Raw genomic sequence first — 24,988 nt, forward strand, 5'->3', positions numbered from 1 at the left:
TTGAGATTATCGTCTTCAATTCATAGATATGCCATGGAGCAAATGCATAAGGAATACATACTTCACCACCTCTTTATAATTGCTCAAAATAAGTCATGTATACAGAGGATATGGCTTTCCACCGGCAAGTTGGCATACACTTGTGTTGTTTGTCTGTTTTGTCTGCAAAATTCCGTGGATTAAGTTAAAAGAATCTGCTTCAGGTTTGATCGTAACAGCCCTACGTACGTACAGAAAGCAGCTAATAACTTGCCAAAATTTATGGAGCCTAACACTGTATTCTCTGATAGACTCTGGAAGCTTGAGCTGATCAAAAATCTTTCAAAACTGATTTTTAAATTATAGATTGACTTCTGTCTGATAGTTTGTCTTGTCCATATAAGTCAACTGAAAGCACACAAAACAGGTAATTGTTTTTAATGTAAGAGTGCCCCCAATTTTTGAGCTATGTGCACAGATTCCCATTTTACTTGTTCAATAATAATTAAGCACATCTCACAAGGGAAATTTGCATACTCATCAATTATTTCCCCTGTTATTTTTGGAAGATCTGGATTGGTACATTCTAGAAAGAGCACAATTTATTACAGGAAATATAAACTTCAACTTTAGACTTTATTTCATATGAAATCACAGGTCAAAACTTGCAAAATAGCAGGTCACCTGAGTTGTGGGGGAAAATTTAGGATAATCAACTAAATTTGTGCAAAATACTGGATCTGTTCCAATTCTCAAGAAAAGTGTTCTGAGGTCACAGAGGAGACAGTCATTTGGTTGTATAATTTTGTCATTCATAATGCAACAGCGTCATATTTAATAAAAAGGAGAGTGCATTAAGTACTTTTGCCTGATTAATACATTATACTTCAGTAATTACACCATGAACAAAATAAAAGATATATAGAAAACTTTCATTTTTTCTATTATTTTTAATGCTATTTTCTATCCTTGGAAAGACTGGGGTGATACCTGCTGCATTTTAGGGGTGACAAAGCAAAAACATGAATTGTGCTCTTTGATTTTAATGAAGTTGGGGCATTCAAAATCATTATTTTTGATTTATTTGGTAGTAAAAGGAATACCCCAAAGGCCACTCTTTCCTTCACTAGCACTCATATTTACCTCCTGACTTCAATAGGTTTTATTACAGTTTGAAACTGAGATTTTTTTTTCATTAAAAAAATCAGAAAATTGCAGAAAGAAAAGAAAAACTCTGGTACTTGTTCTATTTTTAACACTGGCAGTAGGTTTCATGCAGTAATAATGAGAGAGGAATTTGTAGCTAAAAATTTTAATTTGGTTTCTTATTTCTCTTTTCTGTCACTTCCACTGAAGAAACAGGCTTACAATATGTCTTTGCTTGCTTAATGCTATTGCTAATTGCCCAGTTGGGACTCCAAGAAACCATTAAGTGTCTATTGATTGTAATCAGCTTGTCTATGACAGATGAGGTTGGTTCTGTTATGTCCTTTTTTTCACTGACTGGTGCTACAAATTGAGGACTTTGTGCTCTCGCTGACTCTGACTTTCCTGCATTGACTCTCATACTTTTTTCACACTTTTCAGGTACTTTTTGTTATTGAGAAACTGGGTCTGTTGGATGGCTGTCCTGCAAGAATGGTACACCTAACCCTCTGTTTGTTTAACTCCTGAGCATCAGGGCTGTATGCTTCCTAATATTTCCTGTTGCTAGAGTTCAAATGTTTAGAAATTTCAGGTGGTGAAAATAGCGTTTTGGAGAAGTGATGGCTGCTGGGGGTTCTGCAGCTGTGTGAACCCATACCACCTCCGTGGGACCTGGGGTCTGCTCTAATGGTCACTTTTCCCAGGTAAAATATGACATTTAATATTTTTCTCCAGAATCATCACTGCTTTTGTGAGTCAAGGGGAGTCAGTCCAATTTGCTTCTTAGCTAAGCATGTCTTTGAAACTGTTTAATTCATGATTTTTTCTAGAAAGTGTGTCACATTCTCCCTACCCCTGGGGAAGGGTAAAAAGAGTCTGCTCAGCCTCCCTCTGGGTGGAAACCTAAAGCTCTGAGCAGTGTTTAGTACGTTGTCCAACAGCTAAAGAAATAGCTGTTAAGATAAAAATAGAAGTTGTTTACAAATAAAGATGAACTAACTTCGGATAAGTATGGTTTCACAAGCACAGCAGATGGTAGGACAGCAGAAAAGGAAAAAAGAAAAATGTGGGAAGAACAGATGCAGAGGAAAAATGAAGAGAAAGTTATCTTCTGGAGAAAACAACAACAAAAGCCAACTGAAATGTAAAAAGGATGTCTGAAGTGACAAAATGAGGAAAAACAAGCATGATGGCAGGCTGTTCGTGTTTCCTGCAACTGCCACTGGTGAGACCAGAGACCTTGGGATGTGACTTCGTCCAGGTGAAGGGAAAGACTGGAGCTCAGTAGCACAAATGGAAACAACGCTCCCTGGTCTGCAATGTGATAGTGATGGCATCTGCAGGCAATGCTGCTTTGTAACATCAGGCCAGTGAAATCTACCCAACTGGCAAACGTGTCCTGCTGGTACTCAATGCCGTGACTGCTGTTAGTGAACTGATGGGCACCACGTTTATTGCTGCCCCCTGTTCACAACTGTTACTTTTTGGTCTTTTCCAAATGGTCTGTTCAAATCCTAGTTTGCTGATCCTGAATGTGCCTTGTGTAAACCTCATCCTTTTCTGGCTATTTCCTCAAGAGAGACAACTGCTTGCCCTGCAGCCCCTTGTTTTCTATGCAGTTGAAAAATTGTTGTAACACATTGAGCTGCGAGATCAGATTTCGTTCCTGTTCGGGGGCTGCACAGGCTCTCGTGAGATGCCTTATTGATCCAAAGCACTTACAGTGACCTGCTGGACTCTGTGTAATATAAGGTCTGTCTGTGTCAAGGAAATGTTCCATCTGTATGTGCCATCCTGGAAACATCTCGATCACATCAAGGTCAGTGCCAGCAGCTCAGCCCACAAAGCTGTCGCTCACGGGTCTCTTTGTATGATGCTGTCTCAAGCTGCATGTGGAGTGGGCACGGACACATATGGGTCTATGCAGAGAGCATGAAGCACATGCTAATCTCTAGCAGCTGAATGGTGACAAAAACTGGAGAGAGACCTGAATTTTTATAGCTGTGATTCAGATTTTGCTCTCAGCTCAGGGGCCATCCTTATCTTCACGGCGGCTGTAACATAAAGCTGGGTCTGGTCTCAGATGCTTAGTAAAGGCCAGTGTTAAATGGCCAGTGTTCAGCAAGGATCTGACTTGGCTAGGTAAGATCTGCTGCCTCCTGACAGAGGACAGCTTTCCCAGTGCAAACAGAAATAAATCCCCTTAGGCAGCTCAGGGACCCGGTGCAAGGCATGGGCTCTGCCTCTCCTCCAGCAAGCCGGCCCCACTTGTAAAGGGATACCCAGGGTTAGACACAAACAGCAACACCATGCACTCCTCCTCCTCCACACCAGGCCCTCTGCAACCCCCAAAGGGAAGGAGCGCATTCGCCATCTGCACAGCACAGGTGTGGGTCTCCATGCTGACACCCCGCACAACCTGGCAGGCCTCGCACACTGCCCCGATTGTTGTGCGGGCTGCCCCGCTGCGGCGCACAGCTGCAGGGCCGCGGCCATCTGCACGGGGAGGGGCGGCTGCAGCCGGGCATGGACAGGCCTTAGGCTTAAGTAGCAGCCATTCAAGAGCTGACATGAACTAATTTATGAGAAATTGTTTTTAGCAGGTGCTAACCTGTCTTGACCACAGATAATAGGGTAGTTGCTATTGGGAATCAAACCAAAGAGCCATAAAACCCTAATATCATTGCACAGTTTGCCGGAGAGCACAGCTGTTACACTGTCATCATTTCTCTCCGTAGAAGACACACCAATTCCTACTGAATTCCAGCCAACTAAATGCCAGGAATTAGAGCCATGCAATTACAGAGTAGCAATTGCCACTTCAATATTATTCAATTATATCTGTATGTGTGTGTGATTGTCTGGCTGCTGAATTGCCACATGCTCCTGACACCCACAGCGAATCTCTGTTCTTTGCTTACACACTCACTTCTACTTCTGTGCTAGAGCTAAACCAAAAAGTGAGCATTTTTCCCCTTCAATCTCACCATGTACGTCTCTAATAAGACTTTTCAAAACTTTGCCAGTCACCTTCCGTAACAGCCTGAGGAATACTGTAGGGACATCTCTAGTAGCTGGATACAGGATATTGTATTTCTTAGTTTGTCCAGTTGAGTAATTGCTTGCAGTAGCTTTGTGGATTTGTACAACAGTTAGTTGGAAGGAAGAGAACGGCCAGTTGGGGAATCTAAATATTTGTAGGGTGACTTACAGGAGAACCAGTTTAAAATCAACAGGTCAGGGTTTGATTCAGTATCATAAATTAAATGCTTGGAGAGAATTTTTTGGGAGAAACAATGTTCAGCATTTTGAGTTCATTTCAAAAGCACTGTTTATTGATGCACCGTTTTCCACCATTAAAATAAAATATTGCTTTATAGATTTTAGCTGCAAGATACTGTTGAAGAAAAGGATGAGAATCAAAACTATTAAACTCTCCCCTTGTTGTCTGTTATTCTAGAGAAGGCATTGCTGGAGGAGGTGCTCTTCAACAGCACTATAGAGCTGGATCAGCGTGCTCAGTTCTCACCTTGGAAATCATCTGTCTGCATCAGGTAGCAGCAGAGAGCTGAGCCTGGAGAGCAGCTTGCTTGGGCAGCAGCCTATGCTGTGAGTGGTGAACTCTGCTTGTCAGCCTGGCATCTTTCACTAACACCAAATTTGCTGTGAGGATGAAAAAATGAAGTTAGAATGCAGCTGAGAGTGAGCATATGTTGGAAGTTCAGCTTAGGTAATGCAATAAGCTCTTCAGGAGTGGATTCTCTTTCTTCACAATGTAAATAAATACTCACGATAGCCCCAGACATATTCATTTTCTTGCAATTCTCCCCCTTCCTTATCGGAGGTGGTGTCCCGTGCATTATTGACGCAAGCTCATTTGTGAGACTGTGCTCTTGTCCATATGTGCAAGTCACTTAATAAGATGAGAAGCAATGTGTAAAATAACAAGAGTGTTGATGTAAAGTTCTCAAATGGCCAGCACTGGGATTAATAGTTAATGGCCTATTGACACAGAATATTTATTGATGAGCAATGCAAGAATTCCAGTAACACCAGTACTGGGTTGTTTTGGAGGGCTGCATGCTTTTTTTTTTTTTAAATCATCATTTGATTGGCAAAATGCAAAATGTATGTTATAGTGTCTGTTATGGAGTCTCTTACTATGGTTTTGGGGAAGTGTTCACTTTGAAGGAAACGATCTGAAGTAAGAAAAGACCCTTTAAAATCGTAGCAGTTTTTTGAAAGACCTGATGGGATCGTTACAGCTAATAACTCCTTTAGACTTGCTTGATAAGATAATTACAAGGAAAATCAAATTTTGTGCTTTGGGGTATAAATTGATCAAAAAAATCTTTCCCTTGCACAGCTGTCTAGTTAAGTATTCAAAATGCAAATGCATGAGCTTGGGAGTTAGTGTCATTTCCCCATCCTTGGAAGCATCGGTGGCAGCCAGCAGGAGCAGCAGAGTGGACCAGCGCCATCCCCACACTGTGTCACCAGGGGCAGGAGCAGCCCAGATCCAAGGGAGGCAGCAGCTGCGGCTGTGGTGGCTCTTCAGAGGAGGTAAGATGATTCCTTCTGCCTAGGTTCCTCCTGGTCAGTCTGAATCTGGTCACCAGGACCAAGCAGTGACCCAGTGCATGTCCTGTGGGACTCAATTTCTTTCTTGGACTTGCTGGGAAGTGGCACAAAGTCAGAATTTGACTCTTTCGAAAGGAAGCCAGCACCACATTTTTTTTCCTCCCCCAGACTGGCTAATGTAAAGAGCATAATTTTGAAACTGAAAAAGCAGACCTGCTCCAGTTGGAGAATCCCTGCCCTAAGTTACAGGAGGCCTTAAGATGTGATAAATTGGTGGTGCTTCAGCATGCCCAAATTCAGGTATGGAATATGCATGGTTGTGCTCAGGAAAAGAAACCAAAAAACTCTTTACAGCACAGCATCAGATCAACATCAGATCTGCTCTGCTGCTGCCAGCGTCATCCCACTGATGTGTGCTCCCCATGCAGGCACCTGGAGCCACAGGCTTCAGCTGCTCCAGCCCTGCAGCTCTCCTGAGCACCAACACCACGATTTCTGAGGAGAGCGTGTGAGTTAGCAACAACTGAGCTTGACCCTCTGCTCCCAAACTGGAGATTAAACTAATTGTGTTTCTGTGCTAACTGAGCAGATTTGACCCAGACTTGACTAAATGAGCTGGATTGAATGGGTGAAGTTTTAGAACAACTCTTCCAAGATCACCAATTCCTTGGGGGAAATGTTCCCTAGACTAGTTTTTAACAGCAGTGCACTTTACACAAGTCTTTACAACAAATTTCTCCCAGGATAAGTAGTCAACAGAGCTGCTGACTCCAAAACTACCTCCATGTAAATAAGGCAATGTGTTTTAAATAAAACTTAGTGCTCTACAAGAGGCAGAGGGCTGATAGTGGCTGGGATGGGAAACACAGTGAAAAATCAGCTCCCATTCCCCAAATGATTCTGTGGGTGCTGGTCAGGACTGCAGCAATGTGTACTTCGTACTCTCCTGATCACTTAAATAGATTCATTATCTTTACAGCTGATGTATATATTTCCTGACTGATTCCTACAGGAATTCCTATATGTGCTACTGTTTCAAGCAAAACAAACAAAAAGAAAAAGGCAGTGAGAAAAGACAGGCTCATTTACTGCACTTAGAAGAGTGTACTGGCACACTGCTGTGGGCAGGAATGCCAGTACTGATATATACGTGCATGGATGTAAAGCAAATATAACCTTATAGATGCAGATGCACGAGTGCTAACAGAAACTCACCTATACATACACAGATTTTACAAATCAACAAGTATATGTATACACCCATGTGCCAGTCTGAATAAAACAGTGTGATTTATGCTCACTCTTGCTTACAGACAGGTACTCATGCCCTTCTACATGTACACAAACATGTATGCAGATGCCACACAGTTTTAGACCACATAGCACACGGACATCTGTTGGTGAGTTCTGGGCAAAACAGGTACCAGCGAGCTGACCTCTAAGTCTGGGCAAGTGAGCTGAAACCTAGAAGTAGCAAGGCTGGGGCTTTTAATGAAGTGAATGAGAAATGAAAAAAGAGAGTTTGAAAGTGCCTGGTGCTGTAATACATAATTGATGAGACTCCAAGCAGGGCTTCAGTGTCTAATAAATTATTAAACACTGACTCATTAGGGAAAGATTTCATTATAGGATAATTTAATTAAATGATAGGCAAAAAGAGGAAAGAGCTTTAAGGGACTGAGTCCTTCTGTTTTTTTCCACTGTGACACTGATGATTTAAAGACAGAGGAGGTGAGAAATGATCCTGGAGGTGGGGAAGTTATTTACTGTGATGCTGGGCACAAGAGGTCTGATCTCCGTTTCCTCAACATTTCCATTTTCATATACCAAAGTGGCCATGGACTTTTGTTGTGCTGGTTTAAAGGCATTTTGTAGGCATTTCCCTGTTGTAAGACTGCTGACACTGCAGGGCAGCTGAGAGTTGACCCCGGTGATGCTGTCCCCAGTGGTGGCAGAAATGAGGTTAATGGCCGTGGCCCCTGGAGCCTGCAGGGGTGGGGTTGTGGCTGAGGTCTGACTTCACTCCCTGGAGCTCTAGTGGGACAAAGATGGGGTGACTGCTGGGTCCCTCAGGAGTCGCTTGGGAGCCACCACCCTGCTCCAGGGAACAAGAGTGCATCCAGTCTCAATTTTCAATCCTTATGAGGCCAGAGGCTTTGAGCTGAGCTAGGTCTCCCTCTGAGCAGGACAGGGGGTCCAGGTGCTGATGCCAGCACCATGGGCTGCCTTCAGCCAACTTCCATCTCTGCCCAGGGCACCCACACGTTATCCTTCAGAGGAATTCACATCCCTTTAATTTGTCACTGTCAAGTGTATTTGGAAGGCAGTGTACAAGACAAGGGCCTGAAGTGGTGTAGCTCAGTTGGCATCACCAGCCTGGAGAGCAGGAGCAAGAGAAGTCAGGTCAGCACTGCTCAGCAGCTCAGGTGGGTTTGGACCCAAGGGGCTTTTTTGTTTCTTCCCATTTAAAAAGAATCAAGATACCATGTAAATCACTGCAGGCAGATTGAAGGGACAGAGAGTCCTCTGCTTAATGCTGAGCAGCAGTGAGGAGGCTCTCTGGGGTAGAGCCAGGGTGTGCTGCCATGGTTCCTTTGGGTTCTGTGCTACCTGCCCTGCACTGAGCCCCTGGTCACCCTATGAACAATTGCAGAAAGCTGGGGCAGGGAAAAGAGAGCAAGCGCTTCACATCTTTCCATGCTGTGGAGGGGAACTATGTTTTCATTTGACAGTTTCAACATTAGGACAAAATCTGTAGAAAGAGTATCATTTTATTCTGTTTTCCTACAGGGTGCTTTTTACCCAGATGAGTTTATTGCTCCATCTTGGCTAGGTAAGGACATCAGAAAGGGGCGGCTGGGAGGAGACAGCGGTCAGGTCAGAGAAATCCTCAGGACAGCAGCAACTGTGAGCTGAGCACCCCAGGGGGACTTTCTTCTGCATCTGTGGTTCATCTCTGCCTGTGCTGGTGAAGGTTAGTGAATCTCACTGAGTTCTTTGCTCCCTCTTTTTGCTTAAACAAGGTCTGAAACAAGCATATCTACAAACCTGTTGGGTTATTTTTTTGCTTTGCTTGGGACTGTGAGTGGGACAGTTGCCCAGCTGCTCTCTCTGCACAAGGAGGTTTTCAAGATGGAACAGACAAGGTCAGGTGCATCCAAACTGATAAATAAAACAAGAACTTCCAATATGACAAGCATAGCAGAAGCAGAAAATTCTCATTTCCAAGCAGCTACATTCAGTATCTATTTTACTTTGGAAGGATGCATGCAGCTGTCTAACATTTGCTCGAGCCCTCAGTTTTGGGCCCCATTTCAATTCCTTCAGGCTTTCCTAGAACCAAAGTATGTCTGCAAAGTAGGCTAAATTAAGACTAAAGTTTTGCAAAAGCTGTAGGGTTACTGCAAAACCAATAACACTTAATGTATTTATTTCTTTATTTGCGTAGTGCAAAGATAAAGAGGACATAAAAAAATCTTTTCAGTTGAAAGAATCTGTTCATTTATTCACCAGGAAAGCAAGGTGAAGGAAGGAAAGATGAATGCAGAGGTGACAAAGGTACATGGGGCTGCATTAATAAAAGGGCAGCCAGGAGGTTGGAGAAAATGGTTATTTTCCTCTGCTCCATGCCTCCTGAAGTGAAATGCTGGTTCTGGGCTCCCCATTTCAAGACACTGATAAACTGGAGGGCATCCACTGTGAAGGGCCTCTAGGATGGTCAGGAGGCTGGAGCAAGCAGCTGGGTGAGAGCTGTGAAAGGCTAATGGGCATCTTAATTGCTTCTAATTACCAGGCTGTTCATAAGGACTGTAATGGGTAATTTTATCCTTCCAAGGGTATTTCTGGCAATCAGATTGAAATAAAATGCTCAACTAGATGTGGTTCTTAAGTGAAGAGTAAATGGGAAAAATACCTTTCTCTTTTATCATGAGAAGAGAATTCATAAATATAAGCTCCTACTTAACTGCAGTCATTTGCCAGCAGACTATCCACAGCTCTTCCCTAGAAATGCTGATCTTTTTGGGGTGTTTGTTTGCTAGTTGTGACAGAAAAACAGGAAATGGCTGGGATTTTTTGCTGGAATGCAACCCTGTGGTGAGTGTGGTCAGAAATTTGGGAAGTCACCCAGAAATGCCAACTTTTTATTATTACTCAGAAAAGAGAAAGCCAAGGAAAAAAAAAGCCCGTCAGACAAAGGAGAAATCTGACAACATCTGTCTCTTTAAAATCACCTATAATTGCCTGAGAGAAAGGAAACTGGTCCAAAAAGCACTTATGTGCACTGTGAGAAGAGATAATTCTGTCTGAGACTGACTGTGTCAGCTTCACTTCAGAGTCTCATTAGATCCTGGCACAAAGTTGAGAATAAACATGAAAAAAAAAGACAAAAGACTTAGAAAAAGTATTTTCTGCAGAGAAAGTCAAAACCAAGCTATTTCATCTAAAAAAAAAAAAAGTGAGAGATGATAGAAAGTAGGAGCTGTTGGCTTTCTGGCAGAGCCTGTTCAGGTAAGCATGGAAGCTGCTGCTCTGCTAAGGTGGGGAGGCTCTAGGAGACTTGTAGCAGCCAAAGGGCTGTCAGATATATATAAAAAAAGAAGTTTTGTAATTGTACCTGAACCTGTTTTAACTCCTGTTCAAAATTTAGGAACCTACTCATAAACCTGGTAAGTCCCTTTAACTGGAGGCCTGGGAAATGAAGCTGGGATGCTTAATTTCAATAGATAAGCAAGTAAAAAACAATTAAGCAAAGATATGATGGAACAGATAAAGCAGATCACAAAATTGACAAAAAATAATGTATTCCAAATCATATTCTTGAACTGTCTTGGAGCAGCCTGACGGATGCTCATTAATTCCATGACTTTTGAGTGTTGTTCACTGGTAAACTGGCTGAACTTGGTGCTAGGTGCTTTGCACAGAAACACGGTCTCCTTAATCTCTGAAGAGCTCAATCTTTAGCGTTATATTTTCTTCCCAGTCTCTCCCTGAACGAATTTAAAATTCCTTTTCTTCAAATGTTCTTTGAGGGATCTTTACCTCTGAGCATTTCTTGCTACTGTGTACAAACTATCTGTGATAAGAATGTGGCTAGATGTGATGGGTCACATCTTCCTTCCCCTGGATGACAACGAGCATCAACCATTTCGTTTCAGAAAGGAGAACAGACACTCCCATTCTTATCGATGTCAGACGAATTACTTTTCTGGTTACTTTTACTTACTCTCAACAACAATTTTGGAAACAAGACAGTCAATGAAGCTTAAAAAAACTGTCTTAACAATGGAAATTAATATTTTGCATGACTGCCCAAGTGCAGCATTTGCTCACTTCTAAGAATTCAGTAACAGCGCTACAAACAGCTCCTGAAATCCCCCAGTTTTATGCTGTGAATTTTAAATTTCCAAAGATTTATATGTTTGGCTTAGCCTGCAAACATGCTTAGAAGCTGATGGTCTTTGTTTTGCAGAGTGAGCAGAAAATTTTCTAAGGAAAGGTGTTTCTGAGGAGTGTTTCAGGGAGATCTGAAATCCTGTGGATTGTCTGTCCAACTGATGGATCAGGCTTTTCATCTGGGATGAGGAAGAAAGAGGTCTGAAATGGTTAAAGAGGAGGGATAGAGGCTAAGAGAAGTACTACCCCCATTACTCAGGCTTTGCAAACATTCACATTTGGCTGTACATGCACAAGACCAATTTTTTTTTTTCTCATTTACCCCAGAATAAATCTGGAGTGAGTCTACAAGTGTCCACAGCTACCTTCTTGCTTCCAAACCAGTCTGTTCTTGTATTTTTTGCCCTTCTCCCCAGCTCAGACCATCCTCACAAGGCTTTGCACCACAGCCCAGGTAAGCCTTTACCTACCACTTCTGCAAATTCTAGTTACAGAAGAATTAACATTCATGCTGGCACTCCTTCCCAGGGCTCATCACTGCAGTGATGTTGGCATTACAGCTTGCAGACTACATTTTGCCTGGCCATCCTGGTGACAGGGGATTACTGCAGCTGAGCTGGAGTGGGCACAGATCTCCAGAGCCAGGCTGGCAGGAGTGTAGTGGTGGCACGTGGTCCTGGCAAGGCAGATGTCACAGCTTCCAGGTCCACCAAGCTCTCTCACCCTGTCACTGAACTTGCGTGAAGGTTATGTGGGAACCCTGTTCCTCAGTGAAACTGGTTTCAGGTGTAAATGCCCTTTTCTGCCTTCTGTTAGCTGAATACTGGGATATTCTTTGATCCTTAATGGCAAATAACTAGAAGAGAGTTTTATCTGATGGTCATTTGAAAAGCTTTAGATAACTAATTTTTTTTCCTGTCACTCCCACAGTTTCATTCAGTGATCTTTAGAAGCTATGTCACCATCTCCTGCCTCAATTTCTCCAAATATAAACCACAGAAGTCTCCCAGACATGCTATGAAATTCACTGATTGCTTAAAACTTGCCTGGGATTGTCCTTTGCACCCATGGCACCTTTTGAGCCAAAGGCCTCAAGCTACCTTGCACATATTACATCTCCCCAAGGCCTGGAAGTCAGGCAAAGAAGATTGATTCAAAAGGTGTGAGGGCGGGACAGACAGACGCACATCTCAGCAGTGCCATCACCTGAACAAACGTGGGGTACTGGGGGCAGGTTATTGCGGAGGGGAGGTTGGTGGGCAGTCTGTGCCTGTCGTGCCCCGCAAGCAGCACAGGACCTTGTGCTTCTGCTGGAAAGGTCTGATGGCGAGGTGCTTTTTACGGCAGGGAGAAGTGACCACAGCCCGCTGTGGAGGGTGTTGTTGACATTCTTCCCCAGAGCCAGCCGCCCTACACCGAGGTTTGATAAATAGACTCTGCAAAGCCTTGAGAAATTTTTTGGGTGGAAGTCGTGGTGGCAGAGTAGTCTTTAACATTATTATTCTTCGTTGTTATCATAATGATTGTTTTGAAAGATTTGACTTGCTGTTTTTCAAAGAGATTTTCTATCTGATATGCAGAAACCCACCCCGAGGGGGAGGAAGAGCCCGCTCAGTGAAAGGCTCCCAGTTACAGCCCAGGGCAGAGAAAAGCCCCTCTTTTATTTTGCTAGTCTACCTGCTTTGCAGGCTGATGACTTGAAGGGATTTAAAACCTCTCTGTCTCTCCATTTCAGAGGTGAAACATTGGGCTTTTTTTTCTCGCTGTGACCTCCAGGAAGCTTGGCACATTCCTTAAGTAAGATTGACCCCAAGTTCCTTTTTCTGATGTTTTTGGATTAAGCCCGTCTTGGCATTCATGCAGGCTATGATACAGCCAGCATTCCCCAACTGTGATAGTTTGTCATGGGTCAGCACAAGTGAAAGTCTGTTCAGCAGAAGGTCGCAGTGTTGCAGCAGGGCTTCCTGCAGATTAATACTGAAATAAGTTAAAGCAAGAGGAGGGGAGCAAGTCTGAGGAGGTTGAAACCCTGTGGGTGCTGCAGACCGTCCCTGATGTGCTGCGACACTTACGCACACTCTGAAATGCATTAAGAGCTGGTTTATGAACAGAACATCTCTTGGGTATTTCTGGCTCCCTCGCAGACTGCACAACTCCCCTGTTGTCCCATGCTGGACTGTGCAGAGTGTATTTCTGTGACACAGGCTGTTGCTTCCAGAGATGTTAAGGCCAATTACACATCTTCCATTAATCACCTAAATTCTCAGCTTGCTAACCATAGCTTTATTTCTAATTGAAATCAGACAAAGGAAGCTGGAAGTGCAGGAATAAATGCTGCCTGGAGTACAGCAGGAGGCACTGCTGTCTCGTTGTGGGAAGATCAGAGGTCTGAGATCTCATCTCTTTGTTGGTGAACCAGGTATGGGGCCTGTGAGACCCCAAGGAATGCATTTGTGGCACTATACTAGAGGCAGATAGTAAACTTAGATTCCTGGATCTTAATCTCCCTTGAGTAGTGCTTGATTCTGCTTAGATAAGTGTATATCATAGCACTGATAAATTCATAGCATCTTGTACTCCAGCTGACACTAATTATGATTTCTACAGGTTACTGGTGAATGTGGATATATCTATGGTTTCCCCCCCCCCCTCCCTTTTTTATACTTGATTGAGAAGGTTGCAAGAGTTTTAGGGGTTTAATTTATTTTCTGCCCATCAATATTTCTAAGTTAAGAAACTCAGAACAGTGTCATGAACAGTTTTATGGCTTGATGGTTAGATTTGGGAAGAGTTTTTTTTTTTTGATTTAGAGAACTTGGAGTCATTACATTTTATCTGAGCAGTGAAAGTTCTGGATCTTTAAAAAAGAAATTCTTTCTTCATTCACCACTGGAATTACTGCTGTTCTAAAAAAATAAAAAAAAATTGAAGCTTGGGAATTCTGAGTAAAAATCTCATTTATGCTATAGTTTCATTCTCCCCCAGTGTTGCCTCTTCCTCCTGACCCTTTCCAGCACCTTCCATCCCAAGAACACTTCCAAAGCAGAGGTACATACATTGGTGACCACTAAGTTATGTAGATCTACTCTGGTCAGCCCTGGACTGCAGAAGGTGAAGCACTCCAAGAGCTCTTAGTGTTTCAAGTGTGGTTACCACTAGTGGAAAATACTGAGACTGACACAGATACGGCAGCCTAATCTTGTCCCTGAGCAAAATCAAGAGCTCTGAACAGGGACTAAAGAGAAGAGAACTGAGTTTCTTTTATTATAGGCTTACTGTGGCTGAAGGCAGGTCTGACAATAAAGCGCAGGCTTTATTTGGGATGGCCCGAAAGATCTGTCACAGGATCTTGTTGTCAGCTGCAGGGGTAGCTTGGGCAAAAGGATCGTCAGGCAGATGGGGAAGTGCCCCAGGTTTGGAGGCACTGGAGCAGTTTGGAGCAGGACTTGCTAGCAGAAGTAGAACGAACAAATGAGTCCAGGTGCCAGAGAGCTGAGGGCTGGATATTCATAAATGGAAAAATACAAAAACATTCAAAATGCAGCATTAAGAGGAACCTTAAGCAACCACTTGCTAGGCCAAAGTTAGAGTTAGCCACCCCTGGGACACCCTGCCCTTCCAGGAGCCCTTCCTTTGCAGGCAAATGCAGTGGCATCATCATTAATTTTCTTGCTGTGGCTCACTTTGGTTGAACCATTGCAAAGTGCCTTTTGTGAGCTTCTTCAGAGTTTTGATTTTTGTAAAATAAATTTCCAGGATAGGCCATATTTCATACGAAAAAACAGAGCAGAAGAAGGAGTGGAATCAGTGGAGTGGAGCGGAGTGAGAAGAGAGCTCTAAAACTCCAGAGACCTTTCAGTTACTTTTAGCTGTCCTAACAGGCACAATAAATAGCTATCACAAGCCCTGTTTTTCACCCCTCACTAAGTATTCCGGTCCAGCTGTAGTTATTGATGGTGATTCTGAAGCTGAGCAAGACTTCACCATTTGTAGCACTTGAGTAAGTCAGTGAAAGAATAAATGCAGAGCTGAGTCTGCTAGACAGAGTACAAACCATAGCCAAGAAAGCTGCACTTTTGGCTCCAAATGTTATTTTCCAACCCCCTCCATAAGTCAGAGACTTGCCAGATCCCCATTTAGCTTCTTAAATTATTGTATGTAACACCTGAAATCAAATGTAGACATGACTTTGTCTTTAAGCAGGGAGTCAGGTTTAAAATTATGGCACCTAAGAGCCAAGGGAAATTTTCTAGGTGCTAAATTTGGCTCCGGAGCTGCCATTTCCCAGCACAGCAGAATAGTTCACCCCAGTCCAGGAGGTCACAGCAAAGCATGAAGGTGTTAATGTAAAACACCAAAACGACAGCCTTCTTGATTTATGGAGCTGACTTTGCTTTCTAGGAACTAAGAACAAGATTCATTAGAGACGAAGATGGAAAAATAGCTTACATGTTTTTTATGTCACGAGGCTTGGATATGCAGTTTGTTGCCGCCACTGGTAGTTGAGGACACCGCAGATGAGATGTTTTGTGGTGGTTCATGGAGGATCCACGGACTGTGGCACTGGCAGGACTGGAGGGGCTCTACCAGGCAGGCAACAAGGAAGAAGAAGGACTTATGAGGCTGTGAATATGTATATATGCTAATAGAGGCACATGGGCCTCTGTGGAGCAAAAGTAAATGGAGCATAAGCTTGTCTCTGTTGACAGTCTCCAGGACAGAAGTGCTCCTGTTCTCAGCATCTCCCTTTGCTGCAGAGGTCCAGGATGGTTGTAGCTCCAGCATGGCAGGCGTACCTGCAGTTGTTGGGGTCTCCAGCTGGTGAAAAGCCTCAGGCATGCACTTACTGTAAGGGAGCGGGCAGTGCAGGGCAAGGAAGGACAGATAACAGCACTCCTTCCCACATGAGCATCAGTCTTGTCCTGGGTGCTTTACGCCACAGGACGAGAAGTTGTACTGCTCCAAGGTCTCTCCCCATTATTCCTATTAAAACTATTGCAGTCCTGATGGCTTTATCTATTGAAGGGCTCTGTGATCCTGAAATATGGCAGAAAAGGGGGAAAAACACACAGATCAAAGCCTGCATTTGAATGATGAGAGAGCAGGTAAATAGGATATTTAAGCATTCCTGCTGTTGCACAGGGATGAGTCCTCTCATGCCCTGGATGGCAGCCTGATGCTGTAGAGCTGCTGTAACTGCAAGCTCCTGAGGCTCTGACCTCAGCCACAACAGGGAAGAAAAAAAAAAAAAGCCCTAGAAAGAGTTTTCCTGCCATAGATCCTCCTCTGCCCTTGGTATCCGTAAGTTATGGTGGATGACCGCAGTGTGAAGGTAAACCTTGCGTTGACATGGAGAGTGATGAATAGTTTCTATCCTGAAATCCAATCTCTGAAATTGATTGCACCATCACAGTAAATCCATTACTGGAGCAACCCATTTTACCAATACCACATTTCAATAATTTATTTCAGAATAAAAGGCTTTTTAAAGTATCAGATGAAATTAAGACCAGTTCTTTGATACCTGTAAATACTGGAAACCCTGCTTCAGATGGAAGTGTCATAGATACTTCCTGAAAGCAAAATTATATTTCATATAGTGAACAGAGGAGGGGGAAGGTCTAGGTGAAAGGGGAGGTATCTCATTCAATATTAGCAAGGATAACTAGGATTCGTATCAGCTTCTTAATTCTTCTTGTTAAGGTTTTCAGTTTGTAGCTATCTGTAGAACTGGTTGTTTAGCTCAGATATTATCTGTGGATAGCTCTTAGGAGTCTATGTGTTCCTCAGGAAAGCATCACCTACAGGTCCATTAGATTTTCACAGTCCAAAAGCTGCTTTCTAATCCTACATGCATGTGTGTGTTGGCCCGGGTGGAGAAACCCAGCCTATGAGAGTGTTGAACAGCATCAAGTGAGCCCAGAGGCTGGAGACAGACGGATGGTCTGTCCTCAGCGTGCCTACAGACTGCCTGCAGGGCTGGCCTCCAGGTCGTGTGCCTAGGTGATACATTGCCAAGTCACTGGGAACTTAAGAAGGTAAAACTGAGACAGTACTCTTCGTTTATGGGTCAGTTTTATCTCCTTTTGAGCATTTTCAGATGTAAGACTCTTCTAGCTGATGAGATGATGATTTGTAGAGTTCTGTGCCTTTTCCTGTAGGACTTGTTTTGAGATAAAGCAATTTGAAAGGAGCAGCAGCACCCTGTCTGGGCATACACCTCCCCACTGCAATTGCAAACATTGCTTCAAAAAGAACTCACAGCCTGCTGAGAATAGGCTCTCCCTTCTGATGAGAGCATCCTTTTTTAACAGTTGGTCCCTGGTTAGGACACAACACACGAACCAAAGGCTGTGCTTATAACCACGGCTATTACCCCGCACTATGGCCGCACTCTGTACTGCACCCCTCGTCCAGGCAGAGTGGCGCTGACCTGTTGTAAAGCAGCTGGGGCTGCGTTTAAGGCAGTTGGAGGCTTCTGTGTTTGCCTTGTGATGCTCTGCAGCTTTCAGGGCACTGGGTAATGGAATCTAGGTTTAGGAAGCTGAAAGAAGGAAAAATGCGAAAAAGAGATATATTCCCATATTTAATAAACACGTACCATTTTATCCTCCATCTTCTGCCTGTTTACAGTACAAATAAAATGATCTGCCCTTGGTGTGACATTCCTTGCATTTTTACATCAGCTTAACCCTGGAAAAGCTTAATCCTGGTTTAATGGTCTTTTAATAGAAGTGGTCAGTAGTTTGGTAAATGTTTAAGTGACAGGTTGACAGACGTGAAGTTAACACTGTAATCCTGGCTGCAGGCCAAATGGCTACCAAGCTGGTTTTTCTTTAAACCTGATAGTGGGGCATTTATTTCCAGCTCAGCCTCAGGTTAGAAGAGATGGCTTAGGCAGCAAAGTTTGCTCTGAATATTTACAGGTGGAAAGTGGCTCTTGCACTGGGTTGTCAAGAGTTACCTTTGGGTGGTGTGAAGCATTTCTATCCTAAACCTTTGACAGACAATTTCCTTTTCCTCTGCAGAATGTAATAACATTATTACAGGCAGGTTTGAACTCTCTGTAGAAAGATTGTTTTTCTCTTGAACCCTATAGACTTTCTCTGTAGGTGATTGCTATAATATCAAGAACTCCAGAAGCAGAGTACTATATGGAAATTTCACAGAGGAAGCAGGTAATTATAATTATTGTACAGAACAGCATCTCTACCCACCAAACATCTTGAATACATTTCTCACAAAATCAGGTGTACGTTTAGAACTGAGCCTTTGTGGCAAAGCCTGGGCTGTAGAGCTGAAGCCCTTCTGTAAAGCTGAACCCAGATGCCTCCACATCTTGTCACCTCCCCGAGCCAGCTCCTGCCCTGACTCTGTCAGCTCCCTCTCTGGCTGTGCCAGTGCAAGTAGCACACAGCAATGCTCATGCAGCCAAGGACCAAAGTGAAACGAGTTAAAAGAAAAAGACTGATGCCTCAGACTGCCTTCAAGCCCAGTGCAGTTCTTGGAAGAGATAGATGTAGAGCTCAGGCTTTGCAGAGGCACTGAACATCCCTTTCTCCCTCTGTCCTGGTGTCCAGATGCCTACAGGAACGCTGCAGCAGCCCTGTAACCTCTGACATGCCATCACTTGATTTAATGCATTTCTTATGTCAGTAGTTCTCTGAGAAGGATTGAAACAATTTCTTTTATGTTCCAGACTGTATTTTGCTTAGGTTGACCTGTTAAACAGTAAGTTTTAATTTTATGGGAACAGTTTCTTGGCTTTTTGGCGGGAAGGGTCCAACAGATTCTTTACTTGCTACCAGCTTACGTGGGAAGCAGTGAGGTAGTATGAGCAGATGGCTCAAATATAATTCAACTGCTAAAAGAAACTTTATATTTTTTTAAATTTACACACCATATTTTTTAGCTATGTTTTATATTCCCCTTCATTTTGGAATTTTCCCCGCTAAGATTTTTGTTATATGTTCAGTGTGTGTGTGTATGTTTGAATATATGTGTGTATATAAAGTATGTTCAGCTTGGAATGACCTATTCACAGAGGGATAGCTTTGAAAAAAGTCTCTCCCCATGATTGACAGTTGTGCTCAGACCGTGGGGATTATGGGGGATCAATGAGGATTATCTCATTTACTTTCATTAACCCTTGAGTTTACTTTGCTGGGTTTCTTCCACACGCCACTCAGCTGAATGTTAACAGTTTCTTTTAGCCATCAACTGTGCTGCCAAATTCAAAGACTCTTTTTTAAAGATGTGTTTCAGTGCTCTAAAGTGGTTAGACATAAAAAGAGACTTTTAATGTTAAGTACCAGTAAGAATTGATGCTCTGCACTGCTATTAAAAACCTGTTTCAAAATTTATCCATACTATCAAATTATTTCATCTTGATAGAAACAGAAATTTAACTCTTATAGGTGTTTTCTTCCTGACATCCCACAGTTTCTTTTTAGGAACTTTTGAAATAAAATTGAACAGAACATTTAATTCTCTTCCACTATGGTGAGTGGTTCAATGTTTGTCTGTTTAAATTTGGTACTTTCATGCATCACATGTTCTAAAACATTCCTGGTGGTGTTCAAGCGATGCATCTAATTCCTGCTGGTGAGAGATACCAGAGTGAGACCTTCAGGAAGCTGAGAAGAAAAGAACAGGTAGAAGCGATGGTCCTTGGAGGACCCATGCTTCATTCTGGGCCTTCTTGTGAAGGTGCTGACAGGAGCCAGATTGTACCAGCAAGATGGTGGCTTTATTTTTGTTGATATCTAGCCAACATCTACAGGAGAGAAATCCTCCATGGTATCACCACTGCTAAAGCCAAATCAACTTCTGGCAGTTTTAAAAGCTTGGAATGAGAAGTTTGCTGAAAGAGCTCGTTTTGCCTTTAGAGTCCTATTGGCAGGACATGCTCCTCCATTTAGACTTGAAGGAGGAAGACATCAACATTTTTCTGATTGCAAACGTACAGTGCATGAATAACTTCCCACTTCTTTTCTATCATTTCTCTCCCAAGACCAAGAACAAAACAAAGACAGTACCTGAAATGTGAAACTTTCTGGTATCTTGGAAGAAATGAGTTTCTTTGTCGAAGACTGTGCAGCACAGTTGCATGTGTGAGTGCATATTACATGTATAATACTAATAACAAAACATCGAGAGAAAGCTGCTTAATCCCCCTTCTGCTCCCTTGAGACTCTTCTAGGGGAACATCCAGTTTTGGAATATGTGGAACTAAATGCAGAATGGATATGTATATCCATGGAGGCTGAGCTCAGGCCAGAATCCCCTGGATTAAAGGCTGGATGTAATTTTCATTGTTCATGCTTTGCACAACCGTCTACTGTATTTCAAATCCTGTGTTATCCACTTGCAGTTCATGAGTGAAAGATACGGCTGGATGTGTCTGGACAGATGCTACACTGTACAGTGCTCCACTGAAAAAATGGCTTTGCTGCTCGAGGCTCAGGTTATAGGCTCCTATTTTCAGCAAGCATTAAAAAATCATTTATATGTAAGTAAGCAGAAGCTCAATGTTAGATTTTGGTGTGCAAATTTACATACTTCTAAAATGCTCTTATAAAATGCAAAAAACATGGCAGTGATATCAAGAGAACTATGTATTAAAGTTTATTTTAGTAAGTTATTTGATAAAATTAAAGATATTTTTGACAGTAATTAAAATGATATGGAATATGAACAGTTTTGTTGTTGTTTTGTTTTGTTTTTAAACAGAATCTTATTAACTTTTAGGAATGTCACAGAACCTCTTTTTATGAGCTCAGCATGGAACTGAATGAATTATGAATAGCAATTCTGAATGTCATGGAAGTTACTGAAGCCAATAAGACATCTTTACTTGAAGGAAAACAATGTAAGTAAAGGTGTGCAGAATCATGGCACTGGGAAGTAGTCTGGTAAAACAGAGAAGGTCCTTCCAGGCACACGGTGCTTTGTGCTATTGCATAAAATTATTTCTAAAACATGATCGTGTCAAATATGCCTAAAAAAAAAGTCATTGGAAAATCCTGGTTAGTCACTTTGTGTGTCATCTGCCAATGCAGAGTTGTGCAGGCAGACATGGAATTCCGAAGCTATAGGAATTCAGGTGCATGAGACAAATCTTATTTTAAAAATCAACTTTCTATTTCCAAACTCATCTCCAGTCTTCTGATTTTATTTTTTAATTATATCTGAAAGCAGTTGCTCTCCTTGGTGTTTTCTTTGGTGTTTCAAAAGCATCCAGCTGGAATTTGCAACTACCTTTATCTAAGAACCTCACCGCAGTCTGGTTGGGCATGTCCTTTAGTTAAACAAATAAACCCTGCAATGTTTGGGAATGAAGGAACATCAGATGTCGGAGGCGGCTTCATGTTCTGGAGAAACTTTTTCTGAGGTGTTTAAAATAGGACCGTGTCCTGCCACCGGGAGGATGTCAGCAGAGTTCCTGATGAGAGCAGGTGCCTGTGACTCCTCTGTGGTTAGGAAATTAAGAAATGCAACAAAGCCAAATCATTTTCTGACTTAGCAACTCATCCCAAGTGCAAGAAGTAAAGATTTCCTTCAGGTTACACAGTTACTTACTCTCCAGTCAACCAATTAGTGCCAGACAAGGCAGTGACATCTGGATTTGGTTAGTAGAGCATTAGCTGTTCATTGGGATGTTTTGACTGGACTCTTCAATGGGATTTATTGTACTTTATAGTTGTTTATTTTCCAATCAGAGTCAGCCTTTAAGTCAAGATTGCTGCTTCAGCCCCTTCTGAGTGAAAAGAAACACAAAGAAAGAGTCTCCTCTGACTCTTAGGTAGAGAGGGTTTCTCAGCAATTATACACAGGGTTAAAACACAGGAGGGCAGACAAAGTAAACAGTGTGCTTACTGCCTGCTGATTAGCAGAGCTGAGGTGGCAAGAGGGTGAGGCATGGTGGCAACTGAGCAGGTATGTCTGAAAATACATCTGGCACTTCTTGCTTTAAAAATAAAGTTTATTCATCTGAAGCTGGAAGAAAATACCAAAATGGCGATCTCTGCATTTAGGCTTGGCTACAGAATGGCTCCAGCAGAAGCAAGAGCAGCGTGCTCACACCTCTGTGACACTCAGACCCCACACCTCCAAGAGCCAAAATTCAGCATCTGTAAACCTCCCATGTCTCATCTGTAGAGGTGGCTTCCAGGGAAGAGTGCTTTGTCAGTGAGACAACGTTTTCATCGTGGGATTCTCTCTTTGGGGTTGGAATGAATTCTGAAAGGCATTTTACTTGTTCAGGCCAGGGAGCTTCCATCACTTGCAGTGCTGATGAACACAGGCCACATTCACTTGACCTGGCGGTGGCATTTGGCTTCATCTGATCAGCTGGGTGAGCACCCTCACCCTCCTGTGCATAAGGTGGTCGGCAGGCACCCACCCAGCCAGCCTGCTGGGGGCCTGAGCGCAGGACGCTTTCTTTCCCAGAATGGAAATCAGTTTCTCAGAGGCGCACCTGGTATTCCTCAAAATCCCAGCACTACCTCATTGCCTCGCCATAAAATAGCTAAGTGCAACCGAGGAGCAATTGTGCGGTGTCCTCCAGCCTACACAAACAGCCGTTACTCCGGTGCTCTCCAAGATGATGTTGGCACACCGGTGAGGTGTCCCGTGCTGCTGATGGATGGAGCAGCAGGTCCTCAATGAATCCCCACCCACGCACCACAGCCAGCCTTCAGACCTCCGCCAATGCTTCCCCTCGCTCAGCAAGCCCCAGGAGCTGCACAAGTCTCGTTCATCACAGTTTGGCAGACCTTCAGTCTTCTTCATTAAACCTCCAGCCAAAAACCATGCAGTTGCAGACTCACCGTGGCTACCTAGAATCCACCAGGATAATAGTGCTCTTGATGTGTTTATTGCCCAGCTCTACTTGTTCTATTTTTATTTATTTTTCAATATTTTCTGGACCAAAGTCCAGCAAAAGTGCATGTTTCTATGCTGGCCACATTTCAGTTCCTAATTCTAATTGTACAGAAAACTGGGATTGTTTTTCTCCCTTGTTTCTTTCTTTCCTTTTTTTCTTTCTTTATCAGTGTTTCCTTTGGGTCTGTGTTGAGCTGCTCCAGTGATATTCAGACAAGATTAAATATTTTACACTTAACATCATTTCTGCTACATTTTTCCTATTGTACTCAACTTGTACTTCAGCACCAGCCTAGCTGGCCTTTTCCTAAGTCCATTCTGAAATGAAAATGGCTTTAAGCTCACAAATGGAAGAGCCCAACAACTTCATCTGAGAGCAGATATGGAGACTTGATGTGTTACCAAATATGTCAAAAAAATAACTGAGGACCGAGAGTCCTGAGGGCATCGCATTGGCATTCTAAATTGGGTAATAGATAGGACGTTTGTTTTTTACTCACCGCTGCACTGGTAATTGTTGGTTTTATACCACAAATTTGATCGTATGGAGCACGCAGTATTTGACCTCTCCCTTCCCTTCCCTCCAACCACTTGCACATGCTGTTCCAGCGTGCTGGCATTGAGGACTGATGTTAAGAGAGACCACATGGAGTGTTTCAGATTATAGGCAATGGAGGTGATCTTAATTCGTTCTGATGTGCTCGTGCTTTCTATGTGTGTCTGCAATGTCATCAAGAGCTTCTGAGGGAAACTGCTAACCTTGCAGCCTGTCATTTTTAATGGAGGGGATAACAAGTAAAATCACCTAATTTGCTATGAACGTGAAGTGGCAAATTAAAAATGCCTGTGTCATCACATTTGTCTGGAGGTATTTCCTGACCAAACAAAGCCCCAGCTAATAAAGTGTATTCCAGATTTTCACTAAATAATGTGGGTTGTTACATAATAAAGTCTCAACGCTTCTGGCCCCGCTAGAATCCATTGGGAAACCTCTGGAGCTCAACTGTTTGGAGGGGCAGAAAGTATTTGGGCTTATTAGGTCTCCATGCAGTGGAGGGGCTGTATGTACAGTGCAAATTTTATAGATTTGTCTTGGCCAGACTTTTGCCGTCACTGTGTCTTTCTCATGGCTGCCAAGGTTTGGAAATCAGTGCAGTGCATGCTACAAGGAAAACTTTTGTCCCTTGGATCCCCCCCCCTCCATCCATATAGAAGCTGAAGGTCTTTATATTTGAACTAAATATTTAAATGCTCTGTTATTCAGACAAATGAGAACATGATCTTGGGCCTGAGCTGTGGAATTAATGTCAATACAGTGGAATATTTCAGCTGACCTAATGTGTGTGCGTTGGGATTATGCCAATTGTCAGGTGTGTTTGCACATATGAGAAAATTCTTTGCTTTCACCAGAGTGGCTTGGAAATCTGCTGTTAAGGCTACTGAAGGCTTTGACTTTGAGCCTCTGGTGGACTGGGGATCTGGCTTGGGGAGACCCAGTTAGTTCTCAGCTGCCCTTTGAAGACGTGTGGGATTTCCTTCATCCCATCTTCCATGCTAATAATAATCAGACAGAATGCCACAAGTTATAAAAATGCTACCCCAAATGGTTTGTGTTTTTTCATTATTTTTGTTTCTTATTTTCATTTCTGGAAAAAGCCATCAGCAGTTAATTTCTATTGGTATATTTAAGAAAAAAAAAAGCATCAGAAAACCCTAATGTGCCCACATTTACTTTGGATGAAATAACATATGTGTCAGCTGCAGGCTTCTGGCATCTGAACTCAGAGGTTACATAAAGAATGAGAGAAGCTGAACCCATGGAAGAAATGTGCCTGGAGTTGTTGCCTGCGCCCTTCTGCCGAGGTTCAGCAGGGTTGGTAACCCTGTAAAAATCCTGGGGAGAAAAGGGCGTTAAGGAATTAGCACCTTGGTGTGCAGTGATGGGAACACGTGGAAATCACAGCTCAGAGGGTGTTTTGAAGCCTTGATGTGGAAAGAGGTT

General features: G+C 42.9%; 1 long non-coding RNA gene across 2 annotated transcripts; it reads left to right on the top strand.

Moving 5' to 3' along the window:
- Positions 1–1,397: 1,397 nt before the first annotated feature.
- LOC125183811 (uncharacterized) lies at positions 1,398–24,574 on the top strand. 2 transcript variants are annotated; one of them, XR_007166457.2, is made up of 8 exons: positions 1,398–2,944; positions 4,586–4,855; positions 5,492–5,688; positions 8,497–8,680; positions 11,428–11,554; positions 20,474–20,611; positions 20,851–20,971; positions 22,137–24,574. It is a non-coding gene; the product is annotated as an uncharacterized lncRNA (long non-coding RNA). The 2 variants fall into 2 exon arrangements; XR_010825337.1 differs by having other exon boundaries at positions 20,851–24,574.
- Positions 24,575–24,988: the final 414 nt, after the last annotated feature.

The sequence above is a fragment of the Anser cygnoides genome, chromosome 16, assembly GCF_040182565.1.
Source record: "Anser cygnoides isolate HZ-2024a breed goose chromosome 16, Taihu_goose_T2T_genome, whole genome shotgun sequence".
Taxonomy (NCBI): domain Eukaryota; kingdom Metazoa; phylum Chordata; class Aves; order Anseriformes; family Anatidae; genus Anser; species Anser cygnoides.